At 42.0% G+C, this 12943-nt stretch overlaps 1 long non-coding RNA gene across 1 annotated transcript; it reads left to right on the forward strand.

The window, feature by feature from the left end:
• The first annotated feature begins 1757 nt into the window (after positions 1-1757).
• LOC129412112 (uncharacterized) lies at positions 1758-2297 on the forward strand. The gene is made up of 2 exons (XR_008633584.1): positions 1758-2081; positions 2153-2297. It is a non-coding gene; the product is annotated as an uncharacterized LOC129412112 (long non-coding RNA).
• Positions 2298-12943: the final 10646 nt, after the last annotated feature.

Below are 12943 nucleotides of genomic sequence, written 5' to 3' on the forward strand. Positions count from 1 at the left end.
AAGTTTTTCCCAAATCCCGTAGGAAGAAGGGCAATAACGTCCCTCCCCTTGATTGAAAATTCACCAAACATGCTTTTTGTTACGGCTTTAAATCCTCGATCTTGGGAATCGTTGCCAATACAGAATGTATGGCTCTTCGCTGATTGGCTGGTACCTGAACTCGCACTTCCGGAGTTTTTGCGCACCAGTCTTTTCTGATTCCCTACGGAGCCCACCTGATGACATCCCGATCACGTACGCGAAAAAAGATATTAAATCGTGGCCTCAAATTACTATTTCGTTCCCACAATATATAATTCATTCCCACACTTTAGCTAAATCGTTCGCACGTTTTAGATATATCGTTCGCACGTTTTTGTAGCATCCCGGTTGAAATGATGGTCTCATATACTGATGGTTCACAACTTTTATTTTTGGGCCTTGTTTGTGAACACACCGTAAGAGCTACAAAAAAGGGAAATAAAAAAACAACAACAATTAGCTCTTACAGTGTACCTTTTACTCCTTTTAACTATTTATGACAATCTGACAATTACTGTTTACCAACAACAAATCTTATAAAACCTGAACCTTGCTATTAATATATATTGAACAAAAAAATACACATTAAAATGGTCAAACTGCACATAACATTGCTTAGACAAAGCGCACTGGCGCCATCTAGTGGATTAAATTATAACAGAGAATTATAACGGCTCAACGTACAAAAAACCCTAAACATTTCCAAAGCAAAGTAATTTCAATATTATTCCTTACTAACCTTGTTCCCACATCAACCAGGTGCTAAAGACCATATATTAATTAAAATACAGTTTCAGTAACTTTTAGATTAAATAAACTAAATTTTCCGTTGTGCTCATAGTCAGTTAGCCGCACAGACTGTTAGCCGGGAGGTAAACATCCGCTCTCACGAGGCTGCTTCCGGTTGTACATGGGCCTTTCAAACTAAAAGCATGGAACACACATTCACACACCAGTGCACACAGACACTGGGGGCAACGTGGGTTAAGTGTCTTGCCCAAGGACACAATGACAGCATTCATCTGTGGGAGCTGGAATCACACTGCCAACCTGAGGGCCAATGGATCTGACGCTCAACCAATGTCGAGAGCGGGATTCAAACCACCAACATTTAGATCAGTGCACAAACGCTCTAACTGAGCTACTGTCGCCCGTATCTTCTATCCATCCTTTTTGTTCCGCTTATCCGGGGCCGGGTCGCGGGGGCAGCAGTCTAAGCAGGTACTCCCAGACTTCCTTCACCCCAGACACGTCCCATATCTTCAAAGACTCTATATCAGGCACGTCCAAATTATGACCCGTGGGCCAAATGCGGCCCTCAGACAAATTTTTCTTGACCCTCAGGCTTCCAGGAGAATTGGCCCAGATTACCTTGCATCAATTAAAAATTTACTTTTTATTGCAAGTTTTTTGAAAATCTACCTTGATAAAGCTCATATTTAATATTTAGTGTGTGGTTTTAAGGATCTTAGCATGAATAAAGGACTGATGGCTCATTCTGATGTGTTAAACCTGCACATATTTCAGTTATTCACTGTACTGAGCACCAGTCTATGGCCCACTGCTTCGTCTGTGTTTAGATATGTGGCCCTTGATGAAAAAAGTTTGGACACCCCTGTTCTATATGAATCCAACCACTAATACATAATTCATTAAACAATGGAATCAGAGTCAAAATGTTTTTTTGTTTTTTTTTGGTTTTTTGTTGTCATTATCTGTGAACAAAATTCACAAACTAAATGTGCAATATAGTGACACATAAAACAATGAACAATAATACAAAATGACATGAATTAAATCAGACTTACAAATACAGATGGGGCAGCTGACACAGCATAAAACATGAAGTTATAAATAAACAAAAGTGAAATTATTTTTTCACTGGCCTATATTCCGTTCACATTACATCACTGTTGTTTGATTTGAGCTTAAACTTTCCTCCTGCTTCGTGCAGACGGTGAAGATGCGTCCTCAGTTTGTGGGGACCTGGCTGTTCCATTGTCACGTGACCGATCATCTGAAGGGGGGGATGGAGGCTCTCTACACCGTCAGGGAAAAGGGTGAGGGTCTATTTCAATATTATTATTCTTATGAAATAGTCCTGTTTTAATTTATAACTTTAATTCAACAGAAAAGAAGAAAGGCATTTTTGGATAAACCGCAGACAAACCGCTACAGAGAATTCACCCAAATGAGTTTTATATATAAATGCATTTGTAATTAAAGTTCATTTGATTTCCACCTTGATACTAATAAAACATACAACTTTTCCTTTCTGCCTTTGAGTATGATGAGATTTTGTATTATGTTTTTACTGTCCACTAGAGGGCACTAAAACTACACATTAAACTGGGGATTATATTTACTGTTAAACGCAAAGGTTTCACTACACCACATTGTTCATTATTGTTTTTGAACAGAATAAAAAGAAGAATATAAACAAGTTAAAGTGAATAAAAACACAGAAGAAGTGAGAGTTGCAGGGCATCTTGGTTAAAAGTCATATTCACTAAACTTGGGAATGTAAATATAAAAGAAATTATAATGTTCATAGCAGCAAGAGTAATGAGAGTAATGTTTTTAGAAAGTTATTTTTGTTTTAAAACAGTCAGAGAATGTGAGATTTTAATATAGTTCTGACTTACTGTAGTTACACTGAATGAACACTAGGTGGCAGTACTGTCTTTGAAATGGAGGCATAAACATCACACCACAGTTAATCATAGAGCTTTTTCACTATGGCTGGAATTCTTGCCCTGTAGGTTTGTGGAACTTCTGGTTAATGGTTTTCTGTGTCAAAATGTGTGTGTAAATGTGTGTCGTATTCTCCAGCAGCTTCATAAATCTGCCCTATCACCAAATCTTCAACCAACAAAATCCATAAAGGATAAACATTCTAACATGAAGAATTTATCCACAACTATTAAGGGAAGAAAGACAAAACTTAAAGGAAAACATCGACAACGCATTAGTGACACTGAAATTTTTTTAACTAATGTTATGGTCATGAATAGACCAGAAGGAACTTGTTCACTCAGACTGATTATAGAATCAATTATTATTTCATGATGCTGATATTATCATAGATGGACAGATTTGTGCAGTTTAAATGCTACAGATGTTCACAGATTACATGTCTCGCATATGAACTGCATAAATCTCTCTGTCCATGTCAGGGGTGGACAATTATTTTTCCATGGAGCCACATGAGAAACAGAAAATACTGTGGAGATCAAAATGCTTCATGCAATTCTACAGAATATTAATACTATTTCAGTATAAAAAGCAGTAAATAACATTCTTTGGCAAGCTGCCCAGACTGGTAAGAGTTTATGTTATGACAAAGCAATGAAAAAGTGAACCTGCCTTAAAAAATGTCATAAAAATAGCACCTCTAAAATAAAAGCAATGCAGCTTTTAGTCCATGTATGAGATCAAATGATGTGGAACTTCTGGTTAATCTTTTCTGTGTCAAAATGTGTGTGTAAATGTGTGTCGTATTCTTCAGCAGCTTCATAACTCTGCTCCATCACCAAATCTTCAACCAACATGGTCCACAAAGGATAAACATTCTAACATGAACAATTTATCCACAACTATCAAGAGAAGAAAGACGAAAACTTAAAGGAAACAACGATGACGCATTAGTGACACTGAACAAAACTAATGTTCTGCTCATGACTAAACCAGAAGTCACTTGTTCACTCAGACTGATTCTAGAATTCAAATTAAAAGTTGATTTCATGATGTAGGTATTAGCACAGACCAGACCTGGACATTGTACAGTTCCGGGGCCACATACAGCCCTTGGGTTGACTCTGACTGGCCCGTTTAAGATCATTTGGAATTAGAAAACATATTTGATCATTTGACCTCATACATGGACTAAAAGCTGCATTGCTTTTATTTTAGAGCTGCTATTTTTATGATTTTTTTTTTTAAGGCAGGTTCACTTTTTCATTGCTTTGTCAAAACATAAACTCTTACCAGTCTGACCAGCTCGTCAAAACAATGTTATTTACTGCTTTTTATACTAAAATAGTATTAATATTCTGTAGAAATGAGTGAAGCATTTTGACTCCACAGTATTTTCTGTTTCTCATGTGGACTCATGGAAAATGTAATTGCTCATGCCAGACATGGACATACAGATTTATGCAGTTTGAATGCGAGACATGTAACCTGTGAACATCTGTAGCATTTAAACTGCACAAATCTGTCCATCTATGATAATATCAGCATCATGAAATAATAATTGTCTGAGTGAACAAGTTCCTTCTGGTCTATTCATGACCATAACATTAGTTTTGTTCAGTGTCACTAATGCGTCGTTGTTGTTTTCCTTTACGTTTTCGTCTTTCTTGCCTTAATAGTTGTGGATAAATTCTTCATGTTAGAATGTTTATCCTTTGTGAACCTTGTTGGTTGAAGATTTGGTGATGGGGCAGATTTATGAAGCTGCTGGAGAATATGACACACATTTACACACACATTTTGACACAGAAAACCATTAACCGGAAATTCCACAAACCTACAATCTATTAGGAGATGAGAAATAAAAAAAAAAATTATATTTATAAATGCGATAAATTTTGTCGGCTTGTAAAAGAAAGTATTTCCAAAATTTACAACAGTTAACACATTCTGACAAAGAGAATTTAAAGTTCAAAAATATGTCAAGACAATAACTGAAAAGAAAATGTAAAAAATTGAAATAGTCGCCTGCACTGAGATGTCACTGCCTAAAACGTTTCACAACATGGCTTTATACTTGTGTATCTCCATGGAGACGAGCAGGCAACACCACCAGGCCAAGTTACAGGTCAGATCTGGTGGAGATTCGACGCCGATCATGGTAAGAAGCCTGTTTCTCGAAGGGATTTCTCTAACAAAAACACCAGAAATCGATCAAATGAGTTGCCAGATAAGTTGGAACATTGGAGAAAATAACAACAGCAATAACATTTCTGTGAAAAAAGTTACACGGTGCAGCTTTAAACCAGGCCAGGCTCCTTGTTTATATTCACAGTCGCAATAGAAACAGCAAATAATCTGTTCTGTGGTGTAATAAATGAGCAGGTTTAAGATAGTGCAGGCCCTAACATCCATTATGGGCCGCTTTTATTATCATTATATTACTGCTGGACACACAGTATGTTTAAGGAGCCAAAAGGTGCCCGCAAATCTGCCACGGCAACAATAATAAAACTCAAAATGTCAAATCCGTTCACGGGGCAACAAGGCAATAATATACGGCCTTATATTTCAGCGAGACAATCCACATGCACAGAGCTGGAACAACGACGACGGCGGTTTTGTTATAGTGAAAGTACAAAACCCAAGAGTAAAAGTACACATGAGAGACTTTTATGACTCTCTAATTTTGATTTAATGCCCGTTGTAAAAATAGATTATAGTTTTACTCCAATCAAGAAGCAATTTGTGAAGAAAAGCTGAAAAATGTGTTGAAAATGACAGAAAGCAGAGTTCTAACACATACTGATGGTACTGCATTAAGGGAGAATTCTGTCCAGTTCTGCTCGTTCCCGTGGAGATGTTGTTGCTTTACCTAGAATGTTTGACAATATGGCTTTAAACTACCGTAGAAATAAGCAGGTGATGTCAACCAGGACGAGTTACATGTCAGATCTGTGGCGTGGCTGCCCCGCTCACAGTAACAGTGCAGGTTTTTCAAGTTATTTTTAAAGCATTTAAGTAACAGTAGTGGAATAAATGTAAGATGGGAAAATTTAATGATTTACTGTGGTATATTTTATGCAAAATCTCCATGGAAACACACAGATGAAGGATGCTCTACTGTAGAAGTTAGAGTGGTGGTGGTGTACATGCAGGTGGCGTACATGCGGGTGAGGCGGGTGGTGTACATGCGGGTGAGGCGGGTGGCGTACATGCGGGTGAGGCGGGTGGCGTACATGCGGGTGAGGCGGGTGGCGTACATGCGGGTGAGGCGGGTGGCGTACATGCGGGTGGCGTACATGCGGGTGGAGGCGGGTGCGTACATGCGGGTGAGGCGGGTGGTGTACATGCGGGTGGCGTACATGCGGGTGAGGCGGGTGGCGTACATGCGGGTGAGGCGGGTGGCGTACATGCGGGTGGCGTACATGCGGGTGAGGCGGGTGGCGTACATGAGGGTGAGGCGGGTGGCGTACATGCGGGTGAGGCGGGTGGCGTACATGCGGGTGGCGTACATGTGGGTGAGGTGGGTGGTGTACATGCGGGTGAGGCGGGTGGCGTACATGCGGGTGGCGTACATGTGGGTGAGGTGGGTGGTGTACATGCAGGTGAGGCGGGTGGCGTACATGCGAGTGAGGCGGGTGGCGTACATGCGGGTGAGGCGGGTGGCGTACATGCGGGTGGTGTACATGCGGGTGAGGCGGGTGGCGTACATGCGGGTGATGCGGGTGAGGCGGGTGGCGTACATGCGGGTGGTGGCGTACATGCGGGTGAGGCGGGTGGCGTACATGCGGGTGAGGCGGGTGGCGTATACATGCGGGTGATGGCGGGTGGCGTACATGCGGGTGAGGCGGGTGGCGTACATGCGGGTGAGCGGGTGGCGTACATGCGGGTGAGGCGGGTGGCGTACATGCGGCGGGTGAGGCGGGTGGCGTACATGCGGGTGAGGCGGGTGGGGGGTGCGTACATGCGGGTGAGGCGGGTGGCGTACATGCGGGTGAGGCGGGTGGCGTACATGCGGGTGAGGCGGGTGGCGTACATGCGGGTGAGGCGGGTGGTGTACATGCGGGTGAGGCGGGTGGCGTACATGCGGGTGAGGCGGGTGGTGTACATGCGGGTGAGTGGTATATGCGGGTGGCGTACATGCGGGTGAGGCGGGTGGCGTACATGCGGGTGAGGCGGGTGGCGTACATGCGGGTGAGGCGGGTGGCGTACATGCGGGTGAGGCGGGTGGCGTACATGCGGGTGAGGCGGGTGGCGTACATGCGGGTGAGGCGGGTGGCGTACATGCGGGTGAGGCGGGTGGCGTACATGCGGGTGAGGCGGGTGGCGTACATGCGGGTGAGGCGGGTGGCGTACATGCGGGTGAGGCGGGTGAGGCGGGTGGGGTACATGCGGGTGAGGCGGGTGGCGTATATGCGGGTGAGGCGGTGGCGTACATGCGGGTGAGGCGGGTGAGGCGGGTGGTGTACATGCGGGTGAGGCGGGTGGCGTACATGCGGGTGAGGCGGGTGAGGGCGGGTGGTACATGCGGGTGAGGCGGGTGGCGTACATGCGGGTGAGGCGGGTGGGCGGGTGTGGTATATGCGGGTGAGGCGGGTGAGGCGGGTGGTGTACATGCGGGTGAGGCGGGTGCGTACATGCGGGTGAGGCGGTGGATACTCTCAGTGGTTCCTCTGTAGAATGTGTCATGATGGTGGTGAGACACTCGCTGCTTGAGTTTCCACAGGAAGTCGAGGTTCTGCTGGTCTTTCTTCATCAGTGCTGCAGTGTTGGTCCAGGAGACGTCCTCACTGATGTGCACCTCCAGGAGTTAAGTCCTGCTCGCTCCCTCCACAGCAGCACCGTCGATGTTCAGTTGAGTGTGGCCTCTCTGGAAGTCGACAACAATCACAATAATCCTGGTTTTACGAGGTTAGAAAACATTTAAGACCTTCCATCCACCAAGATACCAAAGTTTGAGAAACACTAGTGCAACTTTTAAAATCATGATTTCACAAGTTCCAGTTCTTGATTCCACAGAGATGCATTTCTGTTTTAATGTTGTCCTTGAGAATACAGTTTGAAAATAATTTTGTTTTTTGAGATTGAAGAATTATAAAGAAACAGCTGATACCATCCCAGACTGTCGCTTCTCTGTCATGGTACATTTTAAGTAATAATAAAAAGAGATTTGACAAATATAAGAAAACAACTTGGTGACATCGTCCCAGACAGTTGCTTTTACAGTATGTCATGGTCCAATATTCAAAAATCAGAAAGGACTAAGTGTGCGGGGTTAAAAGTTGAAACTAAAAAGTGTTCCATAATGACTCATAGTTTGTTATCAGGTACAGACCCTTCTTTCAGTTATTTTCCTTTCCTTTATATTTGTCCCATTTTCTGTTATAAACAAACACTTGGACATTTGGTGGGATATTCAACTTAATTGGCAACCTGTCAATCATAAAAATGAGTCATTAGTTTATCTGGGAGCCATAAGAGACAGTTTGAAGTGAATGCACCGGCTCATTATAGGGCTCCAAAACCGAGGCTTATATCTACAGTATACTTTTATCATTATATTACCACAACAAGAGTCCAGTTAAAGCTCACGCACTAACGACATGAATAATACATATGGAATAATATTTTGAAAGAATTAAGGAGAAGATATGTTTTTTCTTTGGTGCAAATGAAATCCTAGAATGCAGTAAAAGTACAGAGAAATGTCAAACCTGTAAACCTGTTTGTAAAAGAAGCTGGTATAAGGTCACATTTTCAAGTTGTGTTTTTATTATTATTAATTAACCTCCTAGGACCTGAACTCTTGCACGGCTTTATTGATTTCTCTTTGTTATTTGGGCTGACCTGTTGAGTGCAAAAACAAAGAATTATATTTTTATAATATTTTTAATATTTTTATGTGTATATGTCCACATATGATACATAACACATTAATTGTATGTTTTAATTATTTTGATGGAACACAATAAAGTCACAACTGAATAATGATTTGCCAAAACTATTTATTAAGAGCCTGAACAACCCAAAATGTGTTGGACATAAAATATGAACACAACAAAGAACAAAGCTAAGAAAGAAAATTCATTTTTTATTCTGTCAACTGGACAAAAGTTTTTTGAGCAATTTGCCCAGAATTGAAGAAGCAGCTTGGATGAGCTGCGAAACGTCACCTCTCTAAAAACTTTTGTCCACTTGACAGGTTTGAATAGTTTTTTTTGCTTTTGATCCTACCTGAACGACTGAGGGACAACACAGACACTCAAAGATCTGTAAATACGTTTGGGATTTATGAAGAACATATTTAATTATGTAACTTCTCTGGAGGAGGATCTGCCACTTCCTAGTCACCATGGAAATGCTTTAGCTTTATGTTGCACAGTATGGCATTAAACTTATCTGTCTCCAAGGAGACAAGCTGATGGCACCACCTGACCAAACCAATGTCAGATCTGAAAACAAGGCACCATCACTCACAGTAAGAATGCATGTTTTTAATTTTTTTCTACCACTAAAACACCTGAGTGAAAAGACAAACAGACAGTAGGGTGAACATTATCATGAGGCATATCATGATACGCCTCATGGTTCAGTTTATCACAACATTTATTCAAATACTAAAACAAACGAGCGATATATTGTGATCTATCAATAATTACGTATAATGTTCTGGTTGTGGGCACCTTCCAGAGGTCGGGACTTGCAAGTCGTGACATGGACTTGAGTCAGACTTGAGTCACTATTTTTAGGATTTGAGATTTGACTTGATAAAATGGACTAAGACTTGGGACTTGACTCGGACTTGAAGCCTATGACTTGAGAAACACTTTTAAATCTGAATTCTTTCTATTTTGATAGTAATGATTCACTCTAAGATCTTATTAAGACGTTTAAAAAGAAAAACTCATACATACTCATATATAAATATAGTATGACTTTATAAGTACAATTTATCTCAAAAGTCACAAATTGCAAAAATCAAAGCTATATTTGGTACTTTGCTTTGAGCTTCAAGTCATTTCAAGTCTTTAAACCAGACGACTTGGACTTGACTTGGACTTATGGGCCAGTAACTCGAGACTTGACTTGGACTTGCCTGTATTTGACTTGGGACTTGACTCGGACTTGAGGTCAAAGACTTGAGACTTACTTGAGACTTGCAAAAGGATGATTGGTCCCACCTCTGGCACCTTCACAAGAACAACATTAGATGAAATAATCATGAGAACAATAAATCAAACTGAACTCGTATTTTACATGACTTAAAAACAAATGGATTCAGATTTTCGATTCAAGATTTGCGCAATGAAGTACTGCGAATTTACAGTTCGACTAGTTCTTTTCCTACACCCCTACTCTCCAGGTCTGGACTCATGTAAATACAGTTTTCATTTGGCTCAGTTAACCTCTCCAACTAGTCCCACATTCACACTAATCACATATTGACACAGTATATACACAAGAACCTTTAATCTTGAGGTTACAGGGCGATCGCTGAACCACCTACCGCACCGTCAGCCTGGTTATTTATGGTGATCATTTCCTCTGAAGCCGTGGTACCTGACTTTATTCTTGGAAATGCTGTTTTTCTCTGTAGTTCATTTCAGGAGCAGCACTGAGACTAAATCAGACCACTGCGCTGTCTGCATCTAATAATAAAAGTATTTATCGAAAACACACAAGTAATTACAGTTAGCGCCTCTAGGATTTGCTGCGCTTTGGCGGTTTGCCCCGGTTTCACTTCGTCTAGAATGAAAAAAAGCCATTTTAAAGATGTACACGGCCCGGATAGTTAACTGGATGGAGATATTAACTTGGTTTCAAAGCGTTTATGAGAACTACAGACACGTTATAAACAGATCTAATTACAGTTTCCTCATTTTGCACTTTGAAAATCAGGTTATAAAATTGGATTAAACACCTAAACTTCGCCCACATCATATTTGAAACAGAGCTGCTAAACTGGGCAGGACCTGGAGGACTAAGGGAGGGGCGGGGTCTGGAGGTATAAGGAGCACTGTGATTGGTCTAACAGGGATCTACACTTCAGACTCCGCCCCTGCAGACAGGTGTTTGTATCAGGAACACCAGGCTGTGATCAGGGCAAATGTACCTAGTTTGCATCAAAAAAAAAAAAAAAGACAATAAAAAACATACAATGCTTTAGCGCATAGTTTCACTTTAAAGGGCACATATTACACTATTTTCAGATCTATGTTGTTCCCTCATCATAAACATACTTGGAGTTGTGTTTTGGTTCATTCACACATGAAATAATTAACTAATTATTAATCATTGCATTTATATAGCACCTTTCAAGACACCAAAAGCACTTTACAGCAGAGTCCTGCTCCAGGTCAGGTACCTGTGGGCAAATAGTTGCTGAAACAGGCGGGTTTTAACATTATGGAATTTTACGGGTGGATATGCGGGCAGGTAGTGATTACACCCGGCGGGTCAGGACTAAACCAGGACTTATCTTGGACTTAAGAGAGAGAAAACCCTCAGCTCGTGGAGCAGGGTGTCCGCACAGTGCTATCAGGCGATTGCTGCACTTACCTCCAAGGGGCGCGGAGCTCTATGCTGGTCCTTTCGCCTGGAGTCATCCAATGGTCTCTGAGCCTGTCCCAACAGTGAGTCCTGGTTCAGTTCTGGTTTAATCCTAGTTCAGTCCTGGTTTAGTACGGTTTTAGTCCTTGGTCAGTCCTGGTTTAGTCCTCCTGGTGGGTGAGTCCTGGGTTAGTCCGTGGTGTGTGCGGTGCAAAAGTCCAGCATCTCGATCACTGTTTGTTCTGCTCAGTAAATAAAGCCTGTGAAGTGATGACAGTTGAGTCGAGTCTGTGAATTCATATCTGTACTGAAGAAAGTGTAACCGTTTCATTTCGTCATTGTAATTCTTGAAATGATAACTTTTCTATTCATATGGATGGATGCTTCAGTTAGAATGCTTTTAATTTGTTTGTGATTCATCATGGCACAAGTGTGTAACAGGTGGAATGTAAAAAGGTTCTGGGCAGGTGCGGGTTTAACTTTGATATAATCACGGGTTAAGGGGCGGGTATGATGCTGAACTGCGTGGGTGTGGGTGAGCGCGGGTCTCCAAAAATGCACCCGTGCAGGACTCTGCTTTACAGAGCATTATTCATTCACTCGGTGGTGGTAAACTACTATTGTGGCCACAGCTGCCCTGAGGTAGACTGATGGTAGCAAGGCTGCCAAGCTGCACCATCAGCCCCTCGACCACCATCACTCACATACACACCACTTTCTTATTAGGCAATGGTAAAGTGTCTTGCCTAAGGACACAACAACTGTTTTAGTGACTGGCGCCCCCATGTGGCACCTGATTTTCTCAGTGTCTCCCATAAATTAGTAACCAGGCCCAGCCCTGCTGAGCTTCTGAGATATGACAGGATCAGGCTTTGACAAACCGGTATGGCCACATGTTTAACACACAAAGCCTGTATATTCAGACTGAGATCTTCTCTCAGACAGAAAACACTCTGTTCCACCTTGTGATGTCATGTGGTAATACAGAAAGTGCTCCGCTGTGTTTGTAAACTCCATAAACCTTCACTAGAATCATTTGGATCACTTCAGATTTGGAATTGCCGATCTCTACTGAACTAAAAGTAAAAGGAGCGGTTCACTTGAAAACTACCACTTCATGACATCACAAGGTGGAACAGAGCATTTTGAGCTTTGCAGATATAGATGGACTAATAATATAGGCTTTCATAAACATGTGTGAATGAAACAGCTCCAGGTCTGTTTCTGAGGAGGTAACAACATTATAATGTGGCTAAAACTCACCAGAGTCCACTTTATGTACTGTGGGACCTTTAAGCGTGAGTTAGAGCTGTTGTTCAAACGTTCCTTGACCTTCTCCTGTTGTGATTTTTCTACCAGTCACCTCTCTGATGTTTCTTGGGTTGATGAGAACTTGATGTCCCTCTGTGGGATGCCCCGGTCTCCTCCCAGCTGCAGTGAGGGCTGATGGGAAATAGAACCACTCTGAACTGAATGATATTATGTTATACCTTTGGGGAAGCTGTCGAGAGGTGATGTTTTCATACAGGACTAAAAAAGGCTGCCATAAAATCAGACATACCACAGAATAACAGTGTTTGGACAGAGTGTGAGCTGTATTGTTCAATATGACTCAAAATAAAAGGTCTTAAAGGTGCACTATGTAACTTTTTGGTTGCTTGTTTCTATAGAGATG

This window comes from Boleophthalmus pectinirostris, unplaced genomic scaffold, assembly GCF_026225935.1.
Source record: "Boleophthalmus pectinirostris isolate CB_2022bp ecotype Guang Dong unplaced genomic scaffold, ASM2622593v1 HiC_scaffold_7, whole genome shotgun sequence".
Taxonomy (NCBI): Eukaryota; Metazoa; Chordata; class Actinopteri; order Gobiiformes; family Gobiidae; genus Boleophthalmus; species Boleophthalmus pectinirostris.